Genomic DNA, 13146 nt, shown 5'->3' with positions numbered 1-13146 from the left:
ATAAGTAACAAATCGTATCTCTAGGTTTGAAGACTTATATGATATTACCATCTCACAACCATTCGAGATAAATTCCATGATGTGATTCCAGTGACCGTGGGTTGAGTCCAATGCTCAGAACTTATGAGCACTCATGATTGTTGTAGCCATGTCCAACAACTTAGACCTCTACAACCAATCATGACAGTCTTGATTCGTACCTACTTCCGACATATAACCGACTGTGGGGGTTCGAATAATATGATATACCAAACATAATTAGTTTGGAAGTCAAAACATGCAAAAGAAATATAGTAAACGATTAACAAGAGATAGCAACACTTTACTCATAAATAAAACACCTTTTATTCATCATCTAATGTCAATTGCACTTTACAAATTTCAAGGTTATCTAACTACTAAATCTAAGATCATCCTTCAGCCCTATGCTCCGAGCATGCTGGAGATGCTTAACCCGAGTCAGTCCCTTCGTCAGGGGATCTGCTGGATTCTCATTCGATGATACCCTCTTTGCCACGAGGAGTCCTTCTATTCGATCTCTGATGAAATGATATTTTATGTCGATGTGTCTGGATCTCTCGTGATCCCTTAGTTCCTTGGCTGAGGCAACAGCACTTTCACTATCATAGAAAATTTTCATTGGCTCCTCAATAGTTGGTACAACTCCAAGGTCTCCAATGAAGCTCTTCAGCCATATCGCCTCCTTTGCTGCCTCACTCGCTATTATATACTCTGATTCACAAGTTGAATCAACCACTGTTTCTTGCTTGGAACTCTTCAAAGAAATTGCTCATCCGTTTAAGGTAAAGACCCAGCCTAACTGAGAGTAAAAATTATCCCTGTCAATTTGAAAGCTAGCATCACTATACCCTACAACTCTCAATTCATCACTCCCCCCGAGAGTAAGGACCCAGTCCTTAGTCCTCCGTAGGTACTTAAGGATATTCTTTACCGCAGTCCAATGTGCCTTGCCAGGGTTCCCCTGATACCTGCTAACCATGCTCAAGGAAAAGGCTACATCAGGTCGAGTACAAGTCATAGCATACATGATCGATCCTACCGCCGACGCATAAGGTATTCGAGTGACTTCTGTTATCTCAGCCTCAGTACTAAGGCTTTGTTTCTTACTCAATCTGGCGTTACTATGGATGGGTAACTCTCCTTTCTTGGAGTCCTGCATGCCGAATCTCTTCAGCAACTTATCCAAGTAGGTACTCTGACTAAGTCCAATTAGTCTTTTACTTCGGTCTCTCAAGATCCTTATCCCCAGAATATAGGTAGCTTCTCCTACGTCCTTAATAGAGAAACACTTCCCAAGCCAGGACTTAACTTCCTGCAGATTTGGGATGTCATTTCCTATGAGTAGTATGTCATCCACATACAATACCAAAAAGCTAACTATACTCCCACTAGCCTTGACATATACACAAGATTCATCTTCACTCCTAGAAAAGCCAAACTCTTTGACTTTCTCATCAAAGCAAAGATTCCATCTATGAGGTGCTTGCTTTAATCCATAAATGGATTTCTCAAGCTTACACACTCTATTAGGGTACTCTGTATTGACAAATCCGTCTGGTTGACTCATGTAAACATCCTCCACCAACTTTCCATTAAGGAAAGCGGTTTTGACATCCATTTGGCATATTTCATAGTCATGAAGTGCAGATATGGATAAAAAAAATCCTAATAGACTTAATCTTGGCCACAGGAGAAAAAGTATCATCATAATAAACTCTCGGAGTTTGTGAGAAACCCTTTGCAACCAGTCGTGCCTTATAAGTGTGTACATTACCATCCATGTCGGTCTTCTTCTTGAAGATCCATTTGCACCCTACAGTCTTACGACCTGGTACATTCTCAACCAAGTTCCAAACTTGATTGTCATACATGGACTATATCTCGCTATCCATTGCCTCTTTCCATTTGGCTGACTCAGGGCATGCCATGGCTTCCGCGTAATTGTTAGGTTCATCCAGACCTATCAGTGTCTCATCACTGATAAGTGTATCACCTTCCACTGTAATATGGAATCCATAGTAATGCTCAGGTGCATTCCTAACCCTTGTGCATCGCCTTAGAGGTACAGGCTTCTCAATTATCTCAATAGGAGTTTCCTCCTCAAGTTGAGTGCTAGGGTTTGAAGTTCCTTCACCACTTGACTCTTGAATTTCTTCAAGGTCAACTTGCCTCCCACTGTTTCCTTGGCTTATGAACTCTCTCTTTCTCTCTCTCGAAAGAAAGCCCTCCTTGCTACAAAGACCACATTTTCACTAGGTTTGTAGAAGAGGTAACCAAAGGATTGATGTTGGTAGCCGATGAAAATACACCTCTCACTTCGAGGTTCGAGCTTATCATGAATCTCACGTCTCAAGAAAGCCTCGCAACCCCAAATCTTGATGTGGTCTAGTTTGGGTACTTTACCAATCCACATCTTATGAGGAGTTTTGGAAACTTTCTTTGTAGGGACCAGATTAAGGTTATTAGTGGAAGTCTCTAAGGCATACCCACAAAATGAGATTGGTAGTGAAGCTCGACTCATCATGGAATGAACCATATCCAACAAGGTTCGATTAGGCCTCTCAGCTACACCATTCAACTGCAGTGTCCTGGGAGGTGTCAATTATGAGACAATCCCACATTCCCTAAGATAGTCGAGGAACTCTGAACTAAGAAACTCACTACCTCGATCGGAAGGAAGCATCTTAATGTTCCTGCCCAATTGATTCTCGACTTCCTGTTTAAACTCTTTAAACCTTTCAAAAGTCTCTGACTTATGCTTGATTAAGTAGACATACGCATATCTACTGTAATCATCAGTAAAAGTCAAATAATAATGATTAGCATCCCTTGTTTCATGTTTAAAGGGTCCACACACATCCGTGTGTACAAGATCGTAAGCATCATTCGCAACTATCATCTGACTTTAGGACAAATGACTCCAAGACTCCATCCTTTTGGAGTTGGCCTATGCGTTTCTTGCTTATATGTCCAAGACGACAATGCCATAAAGATGCTTTATCCAAGTTATTATCATTAACAGAATCAATACACAATACATTATTTCCTAAGTTATCAACCACATATATAGTTTCATACACACTATCACAAGGTAATGCTTCAAAATAAAGAACATTATTAAACAAAGCATTAATTGAACCAACTTCATTATCAAATGAAAAGGTGAAACCTTGTTTATACAATGCTTGAAAGGAAATAATATTTCTTGCCATTTATGCCGAATAACAATATTTATTCAAATCTAAACTAAACCCACTACTTAGCTATAAAGTATAAACTCCAATCTTGGTGACAGGTAAAGCTTTCCTATTCCCCATGATTAAGTTTATTCTTCCATGCTCCACATTCTCACTTCTTCTTAGTCCTTGCAAATCAGAACAGATATGAATACCGCAATCGGTATCAAGGACCCAAGAGTTAGAATGGGGTGAGTTATTAGATAAGATAGTGTAAATACCTGCATGGTTGGGTTAACATTCCCATCCCTCACATCTTGTTGGTACTTTGGGCAGTTCCGCTTCCAATGTGACTTTTCATGGCAATAGAAGAATTCAGTGACGAAACCTTTCTTGGTTCCACTTGAAGAAGAGCCATCAAGGGTCCTAGCCTTGGTACCCTTCGAAGAGCTCTTTCTCTTCTTCCTTCTACCTTTCCCGATTGCCAAGATAGGGGCAGAGTTTGGAGTAGTAGTGTTAACAACCGACTTACCTTTAAGACCTGTTTCTACGGTCTTGAGGAGTCCCTGAAGTTTGCTGAGTGTGACCTCTTCCTTATTCATCTGATATGTCATGCAGAATTGATCATAGCACGAGGGTAAGGAGTACCAAAAAAGATATCTATTGCAAGCTCCTCAGGGAAGTTCACATTAAGCTTCAGCAACCGATCCACATACCTTTGCATTTTCTGCATGTGGCTCGTGACGGATTCCCCCTCCTTCATCATGGTTGTTATGATCGAGTAGATGATTTCATACATCTCTTGTCGTGCACTTTGATGGTATCTTTCCATCAAATATTGGTGCATTTCAAAAGGGTAGAAGTCCTCATAGGACTTTTGGAGTTCTGCTGTCATGGTGGCCAACATGATGCATGCTACTGTGGTAGCATCCCTTTCATGTGCCCGGAAGTCAGTGATCTCTTAGGGAGTTGCAGTGGTCTTATATATCTCCTTAAGCTCCTTATCGAGGACATATCTTTGTCCTCGTAGCGGGTAATTATCCTGATGTTTCTGATCCATTCATTGAAGTTGGATCCATCAAAAGTGACTTTCCCACACAAGTTAATAAGGGTAAAGGAGCCATTAGGATTAGAGCCAGAAGCAGCGTTGTTTGAAGACATCTGAAAGAAGAGAACAAGATTAGTGTAGATATTAAGAGAGTCCTTAATAAAACACCCAGATGTAATATTAAGGCTAGGATCCAATCACAATATATTATAACTTATAAGAGGTATGTCGTAATCCAAGCTATAACATATTCGAAAGGTAGGTGAATGACGATTCACCAATTTCCACCATGAAAAACGAAATATAAATACTAGGTTTTTAATTGGTTCTTAGAAATTCCTAGATTCTTTTTAGTTTCAATGAACTTTTCAAAGGCATGTTTCAATCTAGAGTGTTCCCTCCAAGTTTTGTGACTGGGATACCGAGGATCACAAAACGAGGTGTGAAGTAACCATGCAAATCACTTGGTACCCTTAAAGTTTATCACTCAATCGATGTGCCAGTAAACCGCACACGCTCCACTGATACTATGATAAACCTTAAGTCACCCTTTACCTACCTTGTTAAGTCCAAGTTAGTGTGCCGGTTAACCACACACGCTCCACCAACGACTTAATAAAAGTGTAAAGTGTAATTTCATGGATTAGCACCTTATTCACATTTTTCCTAAAGTAACTAAGATTGGGAATTTAATAAAAGCATTTAGTTACTTTATAATATTCATCATACTTTTAATGAAAATTTATAAGTCCTTGTCCTACCCGTTCGGCTAACGACCCTCCACTAATCAAGGAAGCGGTGGGTGAGAGTGGACACCCATTAAGTTGCCATTTTATAGGGAATAACCTTATACCCCCATTATAGACCGGCTTCGTGAATGAGGCGTACTAGCGGTAAGAAGACTTGATCTTATAGATATATATATATATATATATATATATATATATATATATATATATATATATATATATATATATATATATATATATATATATATATATATATATATTATTAACTTATAATATTATAAAGTATAAGGGTTGATTTTTAACTTTTAAAAATCTAAGGGTTGGAACTAAAGTTTATTAAGTGACTTTACTTGTTCCAAAACTTGAGGGCAAGTTTTGTAACTTACAAAACTTTTCACATTCATAACTTATGAGTCATTAAAATGAAGACTCTTCATTTTATAACTTATGTGTTCTTTTTATGGCTTTTAACACAAAGAGACTTTTGGTTATCCATAACTTGAGGAAAAGTTATGGACTCCATTAAAACACATAAAGATCATGAATTAATCATATAAACAAGTAACCTTTATGATCTATCAGGAACTAATAAGAACATGAACATTCATATCAAAATTTCAAGAACATATGAACATATATAATCATGAAAATTTGATATTAGCCATTGTAAATGGATTAGAACAACCATTACACCATCTAAAACAAGTTTTATAACACCAAAATAATTTAGGGTAATGTTTCTAGTCCATTTCCAGCACCCAAGCTCAAAAAACTGCTCACTAGGTGACAAACTCGTCGAGTTCACCTGGGAACTCGTCGAGTTCATGCTATAACACACAAACTCGGTGAGTTTTTGGCCAGAACTCGTCGAGTTTTACCGTCTGGACAGTTTTTGGCTTTTGAAAAATAAGTTTGCATCAAGTTTTTAACAAACCAGCCTAGGCTCTGATACCACTGAAGGGTTTTGAGCATTCTAACACTTCCTGAGTGTACATGCAACCCTAATAAACCTTGGATCTATGTTTGTCTAAATACATGCAAAATTTGGTTTCCAAGGTTCATAATCCTATTTATCATACATGGGAACCTTAATCCTAAAAGGATAGCTAGAAATACATACCTTGTAGTTGATTTTGATTCCTTGAAACCTTGAGAGCCTAGCACCCCAAGTGTGATGCCTCAAATGCTTCACACAACACCAAATGCCTTTGGAATGAACTTTGTGAGAATACACACACTCTAAAAATTGGCCTAGCCCTCACTTCTCTTTGTGTAGCCGATTTTGGTGGATAGTATGTTCCTTATATAGTGTTGACACATCTAGGGTTACACCATGTAAACCCTAATGTGTCATGACTCTTCATTTCCATGAACCATGAGTTTGTAACTCCCATGGAGCATCCTATGGGTTTAACCCAACTTGATAATCCATGGAGCCTCTTAACCCACTATACAAGTTATGGATGATTTACATAATCAACCCATATATTTAATTAGTTATCTTTTGATCACTTAATTAATTTCATATTAATTCTTGATCAATACTAATAAAATGATATTGTTAATATATTAGAACTTATAATATATTAATAAACCACAAGTGTTATTTCTCTCATTTAGTCTATCCAAATGCATGGTGACGTGCAACCCAAATGGACAATGTCGGGTCGGGTCAAGTACGTACCAAAAATAGTTATGGACTTAGACACCTTATCCAACATATTCGACCCTTTAGGGTTGTAGCCCGGGTGGGCAAGGTGGCATATAGGTTGGATCTGCCACCCAAACTTAGTAAGATTCATAGCACTTTTCACGTATCTAAGTTGCGGAAGTGTCTAGTACACAATTCGGCAGTGGTGCCATTAGAGGACCTTCAGGTGTATGACAGCCTGAACTACATCGAGCGGCCTGTTGCGATCCTCGACCGAATGTCGAAGGATCTAAAGAAAAAGAGGGTCGAGCTGGTGAAGGTGCAATGGAAGCAGCGAAAGGGCTCGGAATGGACGTGGGAGCCGGAGGATGAGATGAGGGAGCACTACCCCAAGCTGTTTCCGGATCCAGCAGCAGACTTCGAGGGCGAAGTCTAAAATAGGTGGGCGAGATTTGTAGCCCCTGGTTCCTGCTACATATTTTATTCATGTAATTATCACTTTTGGCCTGGGACTCGGCGAGTTGGAGGCCCAACTCGTCGTGTAGAATCGATTTTTGGATGCGGGGGTTTAGTGACCTACTCGATGATTCGGAAGATCGACTCGACAAGTAGGAGCTGTCTGGACAAAACCCTAATATTTAGGGTTTCCACCCTATTTAAACAACTTATATCCCCCCATCTCAACCTCGATCGTCCTTTATACTCCTGGAAGGTGTTACCTTGAAACCCTAGCCTTGTTTGAGTGTTCTAAGGCCATTATCTGCATTTTGGTGAATTGTGAAGCTTGAGAAGAGGAAACGAGCTTGGGAGGTCAAGTTGGAGCTTGGAGATCCAGAGATTTCATTCCATTTCCAGCTCATTTAAGGTAAAAAGATCCTATCTTGATCTTCCATGTAAATAATCATCTTTCGGGTTTGGATCTTGGTATATTTAGGGCTTGGAACACCTGGACACATTGCCCGAAACCGTCCAAATCACGCATACGTTCCCTACTATGCACAAGGGTGGCAGAACCTGCCAAGAGGGAGATTTTCCAAAAGAAATCCCTCAAGGTCACGTTCAGATCATGGCGACTGAATGCCACGAAGGGTAAGAGTTCAAATCCCAAGGCCAAGAAATCAACTCCCAAGGCCAAGAAGGGAATGTCGTCCCAGAAGTCAAGTTCAAGAGATGCTCTTTTGAATCCAAGACCGGTTAGGTCAAATTCATCTCGACAACCGACTACAAGTTCAAAATCAAGTGTCGAGGCACCCATCGGATCGAACAAGAAATGGGTTAAACCCGACTATAGATGGGTAACAAAGGTTGAATCTCCCAAATCACCTAATTACTCTAATATTTCTTCATCTTATGTTTGTGATAAACAGGATATGTCATGGGATAGAGTATCGTGCAAGGATAAAAAGGTCAATCCAGTTTCAAAATGGACTGGGTTCCAAAGACCAACGAATCCTGCTCTATGCCGGAGCAGCTATAGAGGCATATCATCAGACTTCGGTTTGTTGGTAGTGGCTGTTCCAGGCACATGATAAGGGACATGTCTCAAATGTACAACCCTTAAGACATTATTTGAGAGTATGTGTCCTTTGCGGGAAGGGAAGAAAGGAAAGGATCACACATGGAGTTTGTTCTTAATGAGGTGAAGAATTTTCGGATTTGTTCTGAGATTATGTATGCTGCTCTTAGACCTTTTGGATGCAAATTCAATCGGCGACTTACAGTTTGAGTTTTCTTCTCTATACTCCTGAGTTTATCTTACATTGTTTTGTTTTTAAGACAATTTTTTTTTCTTATAGTTTTTTGTTAGTAGGTGTCTGTTGGGAAATGATATCAAGAAAGTGATAACAGGCAGTCTAAAACATGTGTAAAGGAATGAATCTGAATTATCTAGACTTTGTGTTCAATGTGCTAGTAGGCTCGATAGATTTGACAGTGTGGATTTAGATAGGATTGTTTGGACTGACCATACAACGCTCGAGTAGATTGAGCATTGAGATAAACACGGGAACCCACGGGATACACTAAATTAATACGGATCTAGAACTGTGGCTTAACTTTTCCTTGATGTACGGACTTATGTCCTTAATTCTAGTTCTGATAGGTCGACTGGGGGTTCTGATAAAGTAGGTATGTAGATATTATTTTCTTGCTCTCTATCTGTCAGTCATATGTTGCTTCCTTTGCGTGATTGAAAGAGGTCTGACCTAGATTGCAACATATGCAACTCAAATTCTACACACCTCCTTATCTATGAAATTCTTTCTATTTGTTAGCCATATGTTTTCCCCTCTGCGTGATCGAAAGATCCGACCTGGGACACAACATATGCAACATTCTACCTCTGAATCCCTCTATCTTTGTTAGTCATATGTTGTCCCCTCTGCGTCATTGAAAGAGATCCGACCAGGGACACAACATATGCATCTACCTCTAAATCTATCTTCCTCCTTAATAATTGTTTACTCACCTAAAGTAAGGAGTCCTTAGGAAGTTCTTGATAACCAGTGTATATCAGGAAGTGGGGAACACGTTCTAGTGCAACTAAAATTGAACCATTTAAGAGGTTGTCTCTAGATCTCGCTGTTTGATTTAAGTGGACAACAATACATGTGGTCGTCGTCAGCTAAATGGTATATTTGAAAAACAATTGTCGATATCCTTTGTGTTTAAGTGGACCACAATACCTATAATTGACCAGATGTATTCATAAATGTGAAGGTACTGATAAACAAAGTTAACTTTGCTAGACTCGACGAGTAGAGTCGGGTTGGGAGCAGATCATGGGATTGGGCCTCGACGAGTTGGCGGGCCAACTTGGTGAGTCAAGCCAATTGAACGATAACTTTGACCTTGACTTTGACTTGGGTTTGGGTTGACTCCTGTAAGGGTTATTGGTATGCATAATAATCGAGAATGATCGTTGTGTATGGATTGAGGAGTCGAGACGAGTTGATACCCGTGCCGAGGACTGTGCGGATTCTACACGACATCGAAGTGCGTTACCCTCCAGTTGAAGTGGGTCTAAGGCACCAAGGCCGGCCCACTAGTATGAGTTATAGTTGAGATGATTGTCTTCGTGATAACTGTCTGGTATGTGTTATACACTTTGATTACGTGCTAGTATGCTATCATGCTATGTGTTATACGATAGTAGGGGTATGATAGACCGCAGTATTTGTCGAAAGGACCAAAGGGGTAGTTAATGCCCAGTCATGTTAGTTATCTTATCCATTATGATTTTATGTGATAGCAGTAGTAGAGGGTGAAATAGTCCCCGATGACCGGTCAAGAGGACCGAAGGGGTAGGCCAACACCCAGATATGCTAGGCTAGGTTACCGGTTGAGAGGACCAAAGGGGTAGGCCAGCAACCAGGTATGCTAGGCAAGGTTACCAGTCGAGAGGACTGAATGGGTGGGTCAGGCACCCAGATATGCCTGGCAGTATGTGTTATGTATGGTATGTGGTATGATGGGGGAACTCACTAAGCTTTGTGTTTACAGTTTCAGGTAGCTCCTCGTCTATAACCATAACGAACACAACAATGAGAACCTAACTAAGTCAGGGAGAATCATGTGAGACGTGTAGAGATTATTTACACAAATGGTAGAACAGTTTAAATGCATCTAATTTATTGTTCAATTAGTAAAATAAATATGTATCTTAACGGAAGGTTCAAAGGGTTACAACTACATATCCAATGCATGATTCAACTATTGGATTTTACCTAAGCAGTTACAAAATGTTAAAGCGATTTTAATTCATGTTGGGGATTATTGAAAAATTGGATTAAAGATGATCGAGTAATTACATGTAAAAGTGAGGTTTTTTGGAAGAATATAAACAAGTCGGTTGTGTGGTTTTGTTTTGTCCCACATAGGTAGGATGATGAAACGGAAAATGATTTATAACTACAAAGGCTTCTTAGCCTTGTAAGTTTAAATGACACGAATGCTCTCTCTTACATGCAGGGTGTTGCAAATATGAGCCCGTTTGTTGGTTCACTAAACTTATGTGCGAGCGCATCTTGCATGTACGAATGCACCAACGGTCGACCAAAAAAATTCATGGAAGTTTTTGCAAACATTTTCATTACAGTTAACAGCTACAAACCCATATTAAATGATATTAATTAATCACATAATTTCATTTTTGATTTCATGATTAATTTTACCATTTAATTCCGTCATCTTGCATGTACGAATGCACCAACGGTCGACCATGGAAGTTTTTGCAAACATTTTCATTACAGTTAACAGCTACAAACCCACATTAAATGATATTAATCACATAATTTCGGTTTTGATTTCATGATTAATTTTACCATTTAATTCCATCAGTTACATTTTGGAATTAAAAGTTCAGTTATCGTCTGTTGTATAAACAAAACACCTCTGTAACAAATTGAGACGCACCTATTGAAACAAGAGTCACTTCCTCCCATAGGATTCTACTTCATCTTCCATCTCTTGTTGCAACCAAAGTACTTTCCAGCCCAATGAAGTATCATAAGATCTTAAAGAATTGCTTTCTAATGTTGCTTCATGGGAAACATACACTCATATAGTATGAATTTGTTTTAAGAACATTATATTAAACGCAAGTGTCAACAAACAGCTTCTATTTTGTTTATTCGTGCTACTTTTGGTTATATTTTCATTACATAAGAGTGTCAATTCAAATGATAAAATCATAATTATATGTCTTTACATGAGAAAATAATTATGGCTTTACATGAAAAAGGGCTTACACATTTAAGAAAAAATAGGCATGCACATCAAGGTTTTGTTATAAGTATTCCTTTGCTATGCATATCGATGGTTTCAATAGAGCATCCACAGCGGCTTGCAAATGAAAATCAGTGACCACGTAGACCAATCTCTTGCAATAGTTGCAAGTCTAGCAAAAGAAACATTAATATTCTATTCTTATTATTTATATATTATATATAATACATATTCCACACGCACCCATTATATATATATATATATATATATATATATATATATATATATATATATATATTATAATTATGTTTATGTAATATAAAACTTTTATTATATCATATATTTTATTACTTAAAACTATAAATTAATATATAATATATTAAAATTTTTTTGATTAATTAAATAGTTGTAGATGTGGTAGTGGGGACCAGTATTGAAAGATGAATGTTATTGCACTGATATAAGTAATCATTGCAAAGGTGATGTGGCACAACTGAAAGAGTAGTGACATTGCAGTAATGTGGATAACCTTAGTTTCAAATTGATTTAAAAATATTTGAAACAACTGTGATTTTTATTTATAAACGCGTTAAAGACGAAGAAACAACTATATTTTGTTATCTTTTTCGATTTAACCACTAATATATATATATATATATATATATATATATATATATATATATATATATATATATATATATATATATATATATATATATATATATATATATATTAGTGTCACATTGTGACGCGAGTTTTCTTTGAAGACGATGGTTTTTTCTGTTTTGTTATTTAGAAATTTGATAAAGTATGAGAATACTCTGAATAGTCTTTCACAGACGGGAGAGACACCAACAAGCACTCGTAGGGACCACAAAGCACGTGTTCCATTAATTTTGATATCACATGGAAACCACATGCCCCCTATCCCTTATTTTGTGCTCAATATTTCATTCATACCTCAAGAATTATATATATATATATATATATATATATATATATATATATATATATATATATATATATATATATATATATATATATATATAGAGAGAGAGAGAGAGAGAGAGAGAGAGTTATTATATTTTGTTTTCACTATCTATTGTATGCATGTATAATTGATTCTGAACCAATCATTTTAGTTATTTTAAGAAACTAATTAATACATATTACATGTCGAAGATATAATGAATATTAATTACATCTTCAACATTTAATATCTATTAATTAATTTCTTAAAATAACTAAAATAATTAGTTCAGAATCAATTATTAATTACATCTTCAACATTTAATATCTATTAATTAATTTCTTAAAATAACTAAAATAATTAGTTCAGAATCAATTATACACGCATACAAAAGATAGTGAAAACAATTGAACCTAACTCTCTCTCTCTCTCTCTCACTCTCTCTCTCTCTCTCTCTCTCTCTCTCTATATATATATATATATATATATATATATATATATATATATATATATATATATATATATATATATATATATATATATATATATATATATATATATATAGGGTTACGTTCATGTGAGACGGCCTAATTTTGTGAGACCGAGAGACGCATTTTTATTTTTATTTTTTTTAGTTAATTAAAGTTCCGAAAATAATATTTAAAAAAAGAATTTTTGGATTTTTCCATTTATTTTGCATTTTAAAATTATTTTTTAGAATATGTACAATGTAATACTCTATTAGAATATGTTTCACGTATTTTTCACAAAAAAAAATAACGGAATTTATTTTTATTTTATTTTTA

Source organism: Lactuca serriola, chromosome 3 (genome assembly GCF_051521515.1).
Source record: "Lactuca serriola cultivar US96UC23 chromosome 3, Lser_US96UC23_V15, whole genome shotgun sequence".
Taxonomy (NCBI): domain Eukaryota; kingdom Viridiplantae; phylum Streptophyta; class Magnoliopsida; order Asterales; family Asteraceae; genus Lactuca; species Lactuca serriola.
The sequence above is the reverse complement of the archived record's forward strand: the minus strand, read 5'-3'. Positions refer to the sequence as shown.